General features: G+C 38.8%; 1 long non-coding RNA gene across 1 annotated transcript in view; it reads left to right on the top strand.

The window, feature by feature from the left end:
• LOC147757792 (uncharacterized) overlaps positions 1-14,097 on the top strand; it is a 68,026-nt gene that overhangs the window by 23,487 nt on the left and 30,442 nt on the right. The gene's annotated exons all lie outside the window — the stretch shown is intronic.

Raw genomic sequence — 14,097 nt, 5'->3', positions numbered from 1 at the left:
ATATGTGTAATAATTTGTTGATAATTTTAGTCAGTGCCCCTGACGAAATACGAACCAGCCTTACTGCACTTAGGTGCACGCGATCTGGTGAAAGCAAGCAAACAGAAAGTTTAAATAACTTTTTATAATAACCACAGCAATAGCCAAATGATTAGACGAAAAAATATTGAGACGTCTTAAAAAGTCAAAGCGTATGAAAACCACATTCTGCGAAACTTACTTTGGATGTCTGGTATTTTTTTTACGGACCTCAAAGTCAGTCAGTCAGAGTTCCTTCGTGTTTCATTTACAGAGCTAGCGTTTTCTAGCTTCGATGTTATCTATATTGATGTTTCCGCCGATATGTATTCTTGTTTTAATTGTGTCCATCACACTAAAAAGTTCTCTTTTTGATTATATAAGGTCTAAAAATTAATTAGACCGTTCATAGCGGCTCCTTTTACATAACTCAATATTTAATTATCTCTTAATTATAGCCCACAAAACCTCATGTGCCAAGTATCAAGAAAATGTTGCAATATCTTTCGGGTAGATTTCATCTCAACAGTCAATAGGACACTGGCGACCTCGATAGCATTCATATTTGGTCAGCTGGTAAATCAATCACGTCGGGACATATAATTGCCACTCTCTAGGAGGTCAGACCATGTGTTTGACGGGATATGATAAGAAAATGTACCGTATCGCGGCCTTCTAGTTTCCGAGAAACAGACGGACGCCCGATCGATCCATTTCTATAGTTGGCCAACACTATTTTGCTTTAAGCATTCCAGGCACACACACAAACTTCCATAACATGTGATCAACTGTAAAATTTCTGTTTATTTTTTTGCGTATCTATTTCGCTCAGTGCCAACAACTAAAGATGCTATTTTGCTGACGATAGAAACAAGATTCGGCGATGGCTAGGAGAAATCGCCTCTACGAAGTGAATCTACTGGTGTATTAATCTATGTGCTTGAGTTTTCAAACGAAACTATGATCAAATCCTGTTACAGATGCAAAGTTCTAAAAACAAAAAAAAAAACACTGGCCGTGCTCGAGTGAGCAACTAACTAACTAACTGCCACGGATCAAAGTTTTCTTTAAAAAGCTATACACACATTAGAAATGTGTACAATTAAATATTGAGTTTATAATAAGAAGTGCCTTCGTCTAATAGCAAACAATACGTATAATAATAATAATAATTGCTAATTATGATACCATTACGGTATAGAATAAGGTAAGGAATGCAAATGTTTAAGACCTACCCGAGTGGAGTTTACATTATTTTCATTCATACATATTACAGATTGCTGTGACTTGATAATGGACGTTTTTGCGCATCCGGCCTAGTTAGTTGGCCGGACTGCTAAATTGTGCTCAGATGATGACGGTTACAGGACGGAGGAATAGCACTAAGTATCGCTTCAGCACAGAATTCACACCTAATCACCACGCAGGTGGCCTATCTATGGCTTTTACCACATTGTGAACCTGCGAGCACTGAATTTTTTTTTCGATAGGACTGGCAGCTTATAAAGCTACTCTATACAACCATAACTAGCCGATTAAAATTAAATTTTCACTTGAGCAAATCGAGTGGTAACTTCGCGTTTGTTTCTTAAGAATTTATCTTGTTTGGACGTATGGGATATAGGGAAGATGTGAGCGCACGGATCTTTTCTTCGTTGCTTAAGCTTTATTGCAACTAACTCTTTAATAGCGGAAAACTTTCGAAACAGGTGGCCACGATATCATTGCGTTACCTCTATGGACCTGGGGAATAATTTCGAATAAGTTACATATTGTTACATCTCTGAAGAATAATTTACTGTCGCCTATTTTTTTTACATATTTCGAGTTTCACGTCTAGTGTCATCGTTCTACATGTCATCAAATGTCTGGCTCCCGTCACAGAAAGAAATGTTGAAATTCGGGTTCGAACCTACAACATTACGTATCTCTCACGAACACGTTACCCTCTAAGGTATCGCCGGCACGTGAAATGCTACGCCAGTTGTAAATATTAAAAAAGACTTAAAAAATAACAGAAAAAGATGAAAAGAAACACTATGTTTTATACGAGTGTCGATTCCAGATCTTAATGTTTTCAAACCTGATCCGTTATCAAGTTCGCGATCGCAACATAATCGTTTGAAAACGTGTATTTTGCCTAGAGAGGGTTTTAGAAAACAGCAAAATTTACTACATATCTTCTTATTATTGTTTATTTAATTTCACTAAGCAAAAATGGGTTATGTGTTTACCAAAGACACAGAAACCGTTTCAAGCTGTTTGGATAAAAAACAATTGAGTCCTCGGCTCTTTTACTATTTGAAATTTATTAGGAACAGAATTAGAATGTATCTTTGAATACCAATTCATGTATTTTTCAGTACACCAGCTGCACAGGCAAATTTCGCAGGCCGGCAAATAGTGGTCGGTCGGCACTGCGGAGGCTATACATAGGGGGTTAGGCAACGGTGTCCAGGATGGTAGTGACAACAGATTGCTTATTTCCAGTCAAACTTTATAGTAGATTATGATTTGTTATACTAATTGTGTTTAGGACAAAATTGTCGTACACCAACCACTGACTGACTCTGCCCTATAGCAAAGCTTCACGTCAAAATGGCAAGTAAGTTAAACTGCAGGTTACGCCATAATAATTTGCGTTGTAATACAGAGGAAAAGAAGTCTCGAATTTAGAACCTAAGTCACATACATATAGTACATCATAATAGATCAGCTGAAAAAAAAACTAACATATTGCGAAGTCAAGCTGGACACTGAGTTGAGCTGAATTACGGAAGCGTGTCGTTGCATCCGTGCGAAACCTACATCCCTTAGAATTCTATACTGAGGTCATGCTAAAAAATGTTGGCTTACTTTTATCGTATGTTTAGATTAACCAGCTAACGAGCTTCGTATCTCAGCAAAGTCATTGCAGGTCTGATAAATCTTTAAATACTCACCAAGCCGTAATTACCTGTTTTTGTATTCTGAGATAAAATTGTACAATACATTTAATTTACGCTTCGTGTTTTTTTTGTTTACAAAAAAAGAAAAGCTTTAATTGTTTTTTTTTTTATTTAAAAATTTATAACAGTGCATCAAAAATTAGAATGATCGAAAAGTACGCGAAGCGCAAAATGAGTACCAAATATCGCAAGACCATGATATAGGACAAAAGGACTGTAGAGTGGGTCCCATTAAATAAACATGTGCGAGTGTCGTTCGGCGTCAGATGGCCGCATTTAGGTTGGTACTGTTATGGGAACCTATACAGTCGTCGATACTGATAAAGGTAACTTTATTTGTTTACGTTTATGACGCATCCTCGAAGGTGCGCTGTATTTAGTACTCCAGACGGCCAAAGGAGCGTCTGCGTCACTTTCACTTATGAATTTTACTTAAAAAACAACGTTTGAATATCGTTGTAAGCTGTTAAGTCAACAGTTTACAAGTAAACTTAATAAGCTTCACAAATAATTTTATCAAATCATCTTTGCAAACAGCATAAGTTAAGGAATTTTTATATACAAATATTAATCGTTATTGGGTGTTCTTATTTGTTAGAAAAATGTTATGCTATCACTTTTTTTCAGTAGAGAGGACATACATTGCACGACATTTGTGATTAAATAGAAATGCAAGACATAGTTAGCAGTCAGTTAAGTAGGTTATAAGTTAAGTTTGTCTAATTTTTAATAACAGGCAGCCGTGCGTCAACTGCAATAACAAACACTTCTTCTTAAGCCAAACGTGAACATATCATTTCATTTAATATCTAAATAGTAATTACTACTTTTTTTTTGTAGATTATATATATATATATATATATCAAGGTATTACTTTTTGACATAGTTCCATAATTCATACCATTTGCTACGTGCCGTATGAAAAATACGTTCATGTTCTTCATTATTACTTCATATACTAATATGTGTGTATATATAGAAATTTGTGTTTTGTCTGACCAGGCGTAAGTTAGTATGAAACAGCTCGCGAAGATGCCACTTTTTTGGTCTATTCGCCTTGTCATTGTGTTTGATTTGTATCAGGGATGTCTTTATACCAAACTTTTTTACCCTCCTGTATTGACATTAACTTGAATCAGATGGGGCACAATTAAATAAGGACACTTCGCTTACTACGTGCCGCTTCATAATGCAATAGCGAAATAATTCCTTTCGTTTCATGTGGGCCATTGTTTTTTATCCTCCGCTTCGAAATTTATTTCCAGCTAACGATTTCCAGACTTGGACATATGTAAATATGTTGCTAATGCGATTACTTATATATTCCAGGCGCATGCGACAGAATCGCTCACTATCCATAAGTTTGGAAAACCATTTCAACGTTGCGTCCAGTGGCTTCATTCATGCCTTCACGAACCCTTTATCCACGTATCAACACTTGATGTTTCGTCATCTCGGGGAACAATTGCTGTACATTTTCGTTCAAGAACATGGAAAAAAGTGACACCTCGATACGCTTCTCATCTATTTAGATAGTCCAAAATACGACACTTGTACAAAGGTTCTACAGTGTTTAGCTAAAATGAAACCCTACGAGCGGTGAAGAGTCAATCACCAGCGACTACTAGAGATGACGTCACGAAGGCCATTCTAACGGTACCTAACTTGGGTATACGCTTGATTACGACGAGGGCCGTCAAACATGTACAAGCCTTTCTATAGGGCAGCATGGGCCATCACTGGCTTGATAAGCTGTTCATACAAGGTCAACTTGACCTCGAATGTGGCGTCCTTGGGGACTACGTCAATACGATATCCTTTTTTGTATATGTTTCTAGGCGCGGTGCACCGATCAAGGCTCTGACGGTTGCTTCGAAAACGCCTGTAATGGGGAAGAATACTATGCTTCCCACTTAACTTCACTTCGGGAGATGAAAACTTCACACAAACCTAAGAAACAAGGCGCTTTTTCTAGCAGCCATAGATCTCTTCAAGGTGCTATGTGCCTTCGCCATTGTGTACAAGCACTTTACTATATTTAAGGACACCATGATGACCACAATATTTTTGGAAAAATCGGTTCGAAGATATCTCGATGTGTGCATCAGCTATCTCATTTTGTACGAAGACGGTGACGATCGAGACGTATTTAATATTACTAGTTTATTAAGGCCTCGTGGATGAACTTCATGAGAAAGATATGACTGAACTAATAGCAAAGCTCAAACGGCCGCTGCGCAATTATTAACCAAAAGGTGTTTGGCTTAACGTCGTAACAATGTTCAGGACAACAGGATCAATACCTACGATCTAATGAAGATCAGATGTACCGAAAAGTTAAAGATACTACTTTGTGATACTCCGCCGATTCATGGAATTTCGTGCAGACTCATGTACAAGCGATAAGATTCACATTCCCCTGATAAAGGGAGTCAGTGTAAATGGGTGAACCAGCGGCGGTGGGGAGGTAGAGGAATACTGGTAGCGATGATTCTTGATACCAGCAACCCATCAGCTGCGAGAAACCGGCGCCGGCGTTCGTTGCCTAAATGCCGCCCGCTTCGATAAGTTGCAGTTTCCACTGAAGCGGCTCGAGCAGCGCCTATGGTTGGGGTCATGGCCCACGCGAACTGTGAAAGCAACAGCTAACAATGTATTGAGTCACTACACTGTTGAAACATGATTAATTTTATACCATGAAGTTTTATTATGCAATACGGCTCAGTTGTATGTTGGTCAATTAGTTACTGCAATACCACGAGCTACTTCTTTGCCTACATTGTAAGAAGCTTTCGTAAACAACTTCTTAGCAATGGGAAGAGCACAAAACTGAGAATTTTCACCTAACTCTAAAAGAAAATATCTTAAGTCTACGACTTAGAGAGCACCACAAAAGAATAGAGTCAAATAGTAATAAAAAACATAGTCGAAAAAGAAATACAGCCGCAGAATCCAAACAAAGCTAGACATTTCATCGATCTTTTCTGGACGTGGTAGAAGCGTCATTCCTGACATCAGTAATTTTCAAAATATTCCTTTTGTTTGTTATATAAAAGGTAACTTTCCGATAGAAACCGCGCATAAAGGGATATTAGTAGGTGTTAAAATGTCACTCAAGTACGCTACACACAAACAATTCCGCATCTGCGCGCGAGACGCATTCTCTGGACGAGACGCATCTGCGTCTCCGTCAAGTCTGTCAATGATTTCGTTCAGATGATTGTCTGACTGTCGCATTGTATAATCCAACTTTATTGTCAGCACATCCGATACGGGTCTTTTGTTTCATACCGAATCTGGCTATTGTTAGCGCTAAAATCCTTAGCTTTTAATCGAACTTGCACACTGCAGCAGGCCTTGTACGCACGCTCGCTGACCCTGTTAACAGCTTAGGTTGCTAGGTTTAGGTACATTAGGTAGCCGCATGCAGGCTTCGTAAGAGCCGTAAACGCAGGCAGCGATGGTAGAGTAAAATCGTTGCATAGGCACGCTTTCTAGGAACGCCCTAAACTTAACTGGCAACTGTAAGCGCTCGAAGACTTACCGCGTCCCCTGGATCGAAGCGTACGGACTCTTAGCGTCTGTTCGAATCCACTCATGACAGCATTTCGACGCGTGAGGAAACCGCTTCAACAGGCTTGCATTCCTGTGTTGCTCACAGAGAATTCGAATCAGTATTGGGCTGAACATGAGAGAACGCCATCGGACCGTACGTAACCGGCCGTAGACATATGCCACTGTCTCCAGTGTAATAAATTGTCCAGGCTTCGAGCAGCTAAAAAACGGTAGATCTGGTAGCACCCCAACTCTTTTCGCATTTCAACCATAGAAATGAAGCGTTAAAACAGGTGCCAATGCGATCCGTTCACCTTACGCCTTGCCTTTGTATAGCGATAGCGACGGAAACACTTAGAACTTATTGGTACGCGCTGTAACAAGACAGGTTGATTGAGCCAGTATAAAATATAATATGACATGCGAGAGCATCTAACTATTTCTACGCAGTGTACTAGAGATGTCATTTATGATGAGATGTTTCGGTTTGATAAGTTTTCCGTTGTAGTTTTTATTAGTGTCTTACAAAACATTAACTCGTGATTTTCTTTGACACATCGGTGTATAATTGTCCTGTATGAAACCATTATCTCGGGAGATCTACATGCGGATGGTGGACACGGATGCTGCGAGCGATTTCTATGAACGATAAATCTCTGATCCAATGCACTTTATAGTCAGCGTCCTTTCAACCATCTCAGCACAAACCTGCATTCAGGATCAGAGCGATCGACAGCCAAATTTATGTATTGCGAAGTATGGTAGGCTATAAATAACCAATGTATATGTATAAAGTGTCAAGACAATGTATGAATCCGACATTTAGTTAAGGGCTATTATTTAGGTACGAACCATACAGCATATATTAACGAAACACTTGAGTGAGCCCGTTGCGTAATGATTCAGGTTCAATATATTAAAGATCTACCCGTCTAAAAGGTTCGTTTTACACACATATGTATACAGTAATTGGCGTATTTAAGTACGTTTATTTGATTTCTCGACGTGGTGGTCTCAGGATCTTTAATCGCCTCGTATTGCGTTCGCGCGTCTTGAATCAATACAATTAATAGTAACCTCAGTGATCGATCGATTCTATGAAATATGGTGCCTGTTATTACACTATTAATCGATGGAAAAACATTGAGGTATTTGAAAGTCGTTCGTATCATCCGGGCAGGGGAAGCAATTTACCCCTTAGAAGGCCACAACGAAAAGCACCTAAATGAGGCTATCAGCAATGCCAAAATGATGCCCCACGAACGGGACAAGGGTAAGCAGAAGGATAAATTTATATTCCATGCGATAAAATCGAAATTTGCATATTGAAATACACCATCCTATGAGCTAAAAGAACGTTATATGTATTGTCTATTATAGGTTAGGCAGTTGTCAGGTAGTAGGTGTGGGTATAGAGGTAGGACGAACACTAACACACATATATATGTTATGGTAACTTACTATACTTCGAGACACACGGCAGAAGACGCCACCCGTCTGGGCCGTTACTTGGTAGCGCTACCGCACGTAAAACTCGGTGCATGTCTTTTTAGGTAGACCGAAGTTTGAACAACGATCGCGCGGAAATTTAGAGAGCTGATACGTCTTATATTTTTTTACTAATTTAAATGTATTCTGCTTTTCAAGACGCAGGTCATTGCTGTGCTATCATACCTTAGAGGCACATAGCACCTAAATGAAATTAGCTTGATTTCGCCAGGTCATCAAACCATTTAGAGTTCCCGCCTACGGCGATCAGCCTTCGTTCGATCGAGCCCCTCGTTCCGAAATTCTAAACAAACTGGTCGCATAGGAGTAAAATTATTATTATCTTTGGCATTGAAAGATTCTCTATGATAGTCAGTCCTTGTCATCAGTTTTAAGTAGCGTAATTGAGGTACCAGAAATTACTCAAGCTCTGTTGGGCATTAATTAACACTGCAGTAGGCGGTAGTTATGTAAGCACCCCGCCAGTTGTATGCTCAAGGATTTCTTCCGAGTAGGCACCCGTATAACGTTTAGATACGAACTAATTATCCGATTTATGTGTCTGCAAATCGTCGCCTAGCCATTTCCTCATTTCCTTAAGGATAAGAGCAATTTCAGGTTTTCTCTTCAGAAAATCTAGGTCGATATGGGGGTAGTATGTGTCAACGTGAAGACAGCGTTACTTATCAACAATACTCTGGTGTCAAATGTTTGTTTTCGTTTTATAGTCGCTCATATCTGTAGATGCTACTGTTCCTGCAAAAAAAAAAAACCAAAAAAAATTAAATATCGAGCTATCATTAAATTCCCTCATTCGAAAGGCAATGCGCCTATGCGAATCTAATAAAATCATGATAAACCCCAAGGGACTCTGCCGCATTGTTTTTCACCGCGAGCTGCTGGTTTACGCATCATCGAACGAAACGAAGCTTGATTTTTGTAATAACTTAATGAATCACGTATTTGCCTGCCGGGACACGTTGTGGTCTAGGTTGAGACCCGAGTGCAGACACAGTCTCGGTCCAGACTGGTAACCAGCAGATGTCTAGCGGCGATACCGGACGTAAAGCTAGATACATTTTGCAAGGTGGTTCAGGTTCGAAGGCAGGTGTAGAACAATTCACTTTACGCTGGGATGGGCCAACCGTTTAGGGCAATGCTTGACGGCACGGAACTAGTTAGACGTCGCTCGAGTCAACGTGACGTTGTGTACGTAAGCGAGAATGAAGTAGGCTTCTTCTTTTACCATACGCATGGGATCGTTTAGCTGTTACCTTCGCAACGAACATGATTATTCTTACATCTATTCTTGCGTTTGCCATTTATATCATGATGGATATTCTGCTGATATTTTTTGTTTAAAGGCCAACAGACTAGTAGAGACTGCCAATACATGTTATTGCGAAATTGGCACAATTACTTTGGTAATGCAACGCTCATAACTGAATACAGTAAATACGGAACGGTATAATTACACTACGTTAAATAAATAGAGTTTCATACATAAGGCACTCGTTAATCACTGTTATCCTAGCGTTAAAACGGCTAGTAGAAATTACAGACAGCAGGTGTATGTATGTGTAAATTGGGTGTTTCTTTTAGACGTCGGTACCTCGATGTGAGGCAAATTTCCTCCCAGCTATTGACAAGCAAGACAGCCAATTTGACATAATAGACACATCCCGCAAGCTATTTGACCCAAGTTCAGGGCCAAAAGAAGTTGTGTGAGTAATTTATGCTCGTTCAAAGTTTATCGTAGACATAAATAGATATATGTATATAGAACGTCTTGCTCTTCACTGTGGACAGGATGTATATATTGATATGACCGTAACAGAAACGATTTCATTTCAATTGAGCGTTGTGACATAACGCTGATCTAAACTACCCAAACAATTCGAATAGGGCCGTAGTGCTCGACGGTAATAATGAATTAAAGGTATCCAAGTTGGTTAAAGTTCAAGTTATAGCTCATCTTATAAGTGCACAATGCTAATTAGAGAATGACTCATTCAGTGTCAATAGCCTAATATGTTAATATCAATGTAAATAAGTTACAAGGTAAAGATATAATAAAGATCAAGTTAAATTTAATGTAATATCCAGAGCTGTGTCGAGCTATGCGAGGACAACAAAAGCTAACATTTAAGCAATTTTTGTGTTTTACGCAGCTGTCTACCAAACGAAGGGTTTTCCATTAGAGAAACTAGCTCCCATGAAAAACGATCAAGATACATGGTCAAATGATCCCATACGGAGTTTTGGGGAGTCAAACAACGTTATTAAACTAGCGATTATGGTTATTACTCTGAGGGATGGAAACGCAACAATAAAAACAAATCCATATTAACATAACTGCGTACAGAGACTTTTCTTTAGAACGTGCTCAAGTATACGAAATAGCCAATTAAGCCCGTAAAATCATATTTATGTCACAATATGGCCCGTAGGTGACTCACTCAGTCAGATTTAGACAAGACTGACGACCGTGGTCAGTACTTTTAGCAGAAATATTTGCATATAATTTTCAAAAAACGATCGACGTGACTTGGTATTGTGTACGAACATAGAGACCTCTTCGTTGTACTGCTGTATACGACCTCGGATTTGTAGTCCTCAATGGTTTTGCTGGAAGGCTTGCGACTTTTAGATGATGCTTATTATCGGGGGTCAAATTTGATACTACCTCGGTCTGATTGCTTTACTAATAGATTTAGTCTATTTCGACTATTATTACTGTCATAATTTTCGTGGTTTGACTATCAATTTTATGGAATTTCGCGGAAATCAAATGCAGCCAGGCAATGTATTTCGATAGAAGAGTTCAGCAGATTGCTGGTTGTTTGAGCCTTTTCTATTAAATTTTCCACGTGGTATCGCTTTGGCTAAACGTGTTCGCTCCTATGTTTTGCTTTAGACTATAGCGTAGGGGACTGGCACCTATTTACAATATAGAATGCCTTCGTTAAGGCGAGGACTTATGCGTGCTACAGACACGTACTGAAAGGCTCGCATTAATCGAGGTCCTAATTTTCAGCAGTATTTCGATCTTCTGTACTTACTATGTAAAGTTTTACCGATACGATGGCTATGCTAAAGGTGCAACAGTTATTGTATCGTGGAGTATCTATCGCCACAGAGACAAGCGGGCGTATCTAGGCTCTACGCGGAGGTAAACGTCCTTCTTGAAAACGATGCAGCTTTGCTTATCCTTACATAAAATCTCTTTTCGATATAATGCTGTACGAAGAAAAGCAGCGCTATGTTCACAAACTTTTTACACGAGTAAATGGTCGAACTATGGCCAGTGCACCACATTTTTCAATGCTTACTCCAAATAAAGCCCGAGTAGAGATCTAAAGATATCACGTTAAGGATTGCATCTTTTTCACTCAGGTTCTGTTGATGACACCGACCGTGAGCAACGAAACCCGCAATAGATGGATGAACGTCACAGCGCAGTGCAATGAAGGTCTACGGACTGAATCGTTGCTCCGTCTCTCAAGCCAACCGAATTTGCCTGACGAACTTTTAAGAGAGGGTCTTGATCACCATGAATATTCTGCTTTCGGCTATCGACACTGAGAGAACTTGCCTTGGGGTTCTGGCATGTGTTTGAGATATCGTACGTTTGAAGACATTTAAAAGCTGTTGGACTATTGTGCAGATCGCTGAACAGCAATCGCTGCAACGGTAATTTGGTTGGACGTGGTTACGTATCCATTAGTTTGTCACAGTCACGGAAATACAAAGCGAAGCCTAAAAATTTGCCGACATTTTCGTTCTAGCAACCGTGATACGGCGCTTGATTAATAAAAATTGTTATTTATACCGTGCAATTCACGGGACAAGCGTCTTGGACAGGCTTGACTTCGGCAATACATTTCTATGTATGTGTTACTGATTTGTTCGTCGTATTACAGACAATAGTTCGAGATTATCAGAACGGCGTGCTATGTTCTATAAAATATTATATAATATTTTGCAAAAAAAATATTACGAAACTTCCGTCCAGTGCGAATGGGTTACCTACCTAACTAAAGTTGCACTGAAAAAAAAAAGCGTTTTTAGGTTGTATAGTAGGCGTATGTTTGAAGGGTAAAGATCGGTAGCATTAACTTTGTATTGTCACAAGGTCAAGTTCTTAACACAGCAAAAACATCGTTGACATAATCATACGTTGAATCAAGAACAATTTTTGAATTATAATAACAATAAAGTTTTTTTCATATATCAGATACTTAAATGTCCGCTCGTTTATTGCCTGCGGATAGAAAACTATTGTGAGATATAGAAATCTAACGTAAGCTACTATGTAAAGGCACAATAGACGCACTCTGCTGGTCCCACAAAGTGACGTATTAATTTTTGGTATGTTACTTATTTAAAAGCCTGTATTACCTAAATACAAATAGATTTTTCAGTAAAATGTTTTTATCTGTAACAACCCTTTCTCATTTGCTTATCTTCTATTTAAACGGTCTAAGCTTTATAGCGCTATCAACGATATCTGGAATCTGAGTCGGCGAACACCGATATTCTTAAATATGGCTGAAATTTCTCTTCAGCTTTTTTGAAAGGGCTCCGACGCAGAATGTCTGTTTGACCTTAACAATGGCAATACTTGATACAGTGTGTGCCTATACATTAGCACAAATTGGGCATTTTCAGGTGGCTGCAGAAAGCAAGGTCTCTCCCAATTAAGAGTTTTCAATCGGATACTAAATAATAGCTTTATTCAGTTGTTTCGCAGCTGGTGGATTCTAAACTTGCTCCTATACGGATTCACAGTACGGATTCGTACAAATACGATTGGACGCTTTTGAAAATAATTCCTTTTTTTAACTCAGACGACTGTCTAAGGAGATAAGAGAGTGTAATATATCGGAAACAATTTTGTAGCTAAGTACCTGTTCGAAAGAGTTTGAGAAAAGCCTGAAAAATTATTCTCAAAGCGCTGTCAGATGCGGGTCATTATGGAGTCGCCGAGTCGTTGGTGTTAATTAATAGAGCAGCGAACAAGTTGAGGAGAACCTTGAACGACTCGAAGTGCTAGTATAACTTTTAGTTTTTTAGTGTACTCTATAGATATATGGATGAACTTGGTGAGGTTTAGCAAAGAGCTATCTGTAGTAAATTCTACTGTAAACGTAAATATTTGATTGTCTAAAGTTAAAAATGAGTTCCGATTCTACTAAGCAAAGAGTATTGTTTATGATAGCTCAAACTTACTGAATACTGCCTGCTTCTAGATGAAGTAAATAAACAATGGACAAAATACATTTGCACCATGGAGATAGATCATTCTTCATTATTATTATTTTATTTTAAAACATTGTCTATCCAGCTATAGCCTTGCTCTATTCTATGGTGTGAAAAAACACACATGTGAGCCTGATTCGGTCCTGAACAGTGCAAAAGCCGACTCGGGATCTGATATTCTGACTGAATACGACTTCTGTCCTTAGTATATGATATTATCGAGTTGTAATCGTTACAAGTTTACAGTATGATCAGTAGAAATATATATTTTCTTTTTTCTATTTAATCACACTTGCCGTGTCGTGTGTGTGTCGCTAACAAGGCTTCTCTGACCCAAGAACGTTCATTGCATAAACTATCAACCTTTTTAGCTCAAAGAAGAATGCTCAATCTGGGAAATTTCAATTCACTATTCCAATGGTAATGATAGTAAAAGTTGGTAACTAGCAAAAATCGAACATTCATGGGTTGAGATTGATTCTAATCATAAGGCCAAATGATTATTATACAAGCGGTTTAAAACGTCTTTTTCCAAATTAGATTCTGACACAAAACAGGCTCGGGCGTGGGGTGCTTTGCGAGAGCCCACATATATAGGACTATTACTTTAGACGACAGAGAGATAATCCACTAACATACAACATCCAGCATGTGTAATTAGGTAGCGTAAGCTTAAGGGCTAGCAGAATACCCCCAAGGCGTAAAAATTTATAATTTACCAAATGTTTTTTTTTTAACTTCAATAGCCGTCACGATATTAAGGATTACTTAACGATAAAAGTATATTTTGTCGATAATCAGTTTGTGCCCAAAATGCCCACGCAAA

This window comes from Varroa destructor, unplaced genomic scaffold, assembly GCF_002443255.2.
Source record: "Varroa destructor unplaced genomic scaffold, Vdes_3.0 BEIS01000002.1, whole genome shotgun sequence".
In the NCBI taxonomy this organism is placed as follows: Eukaryota; Metazoa; Arthropoda; class Arachnida; order Mesostigmata; family Varroidae; genus Varroa; species Varroa destructor.
This window is presented reverse-complemented; position numbering and strand designations above follow the sequence as displayed.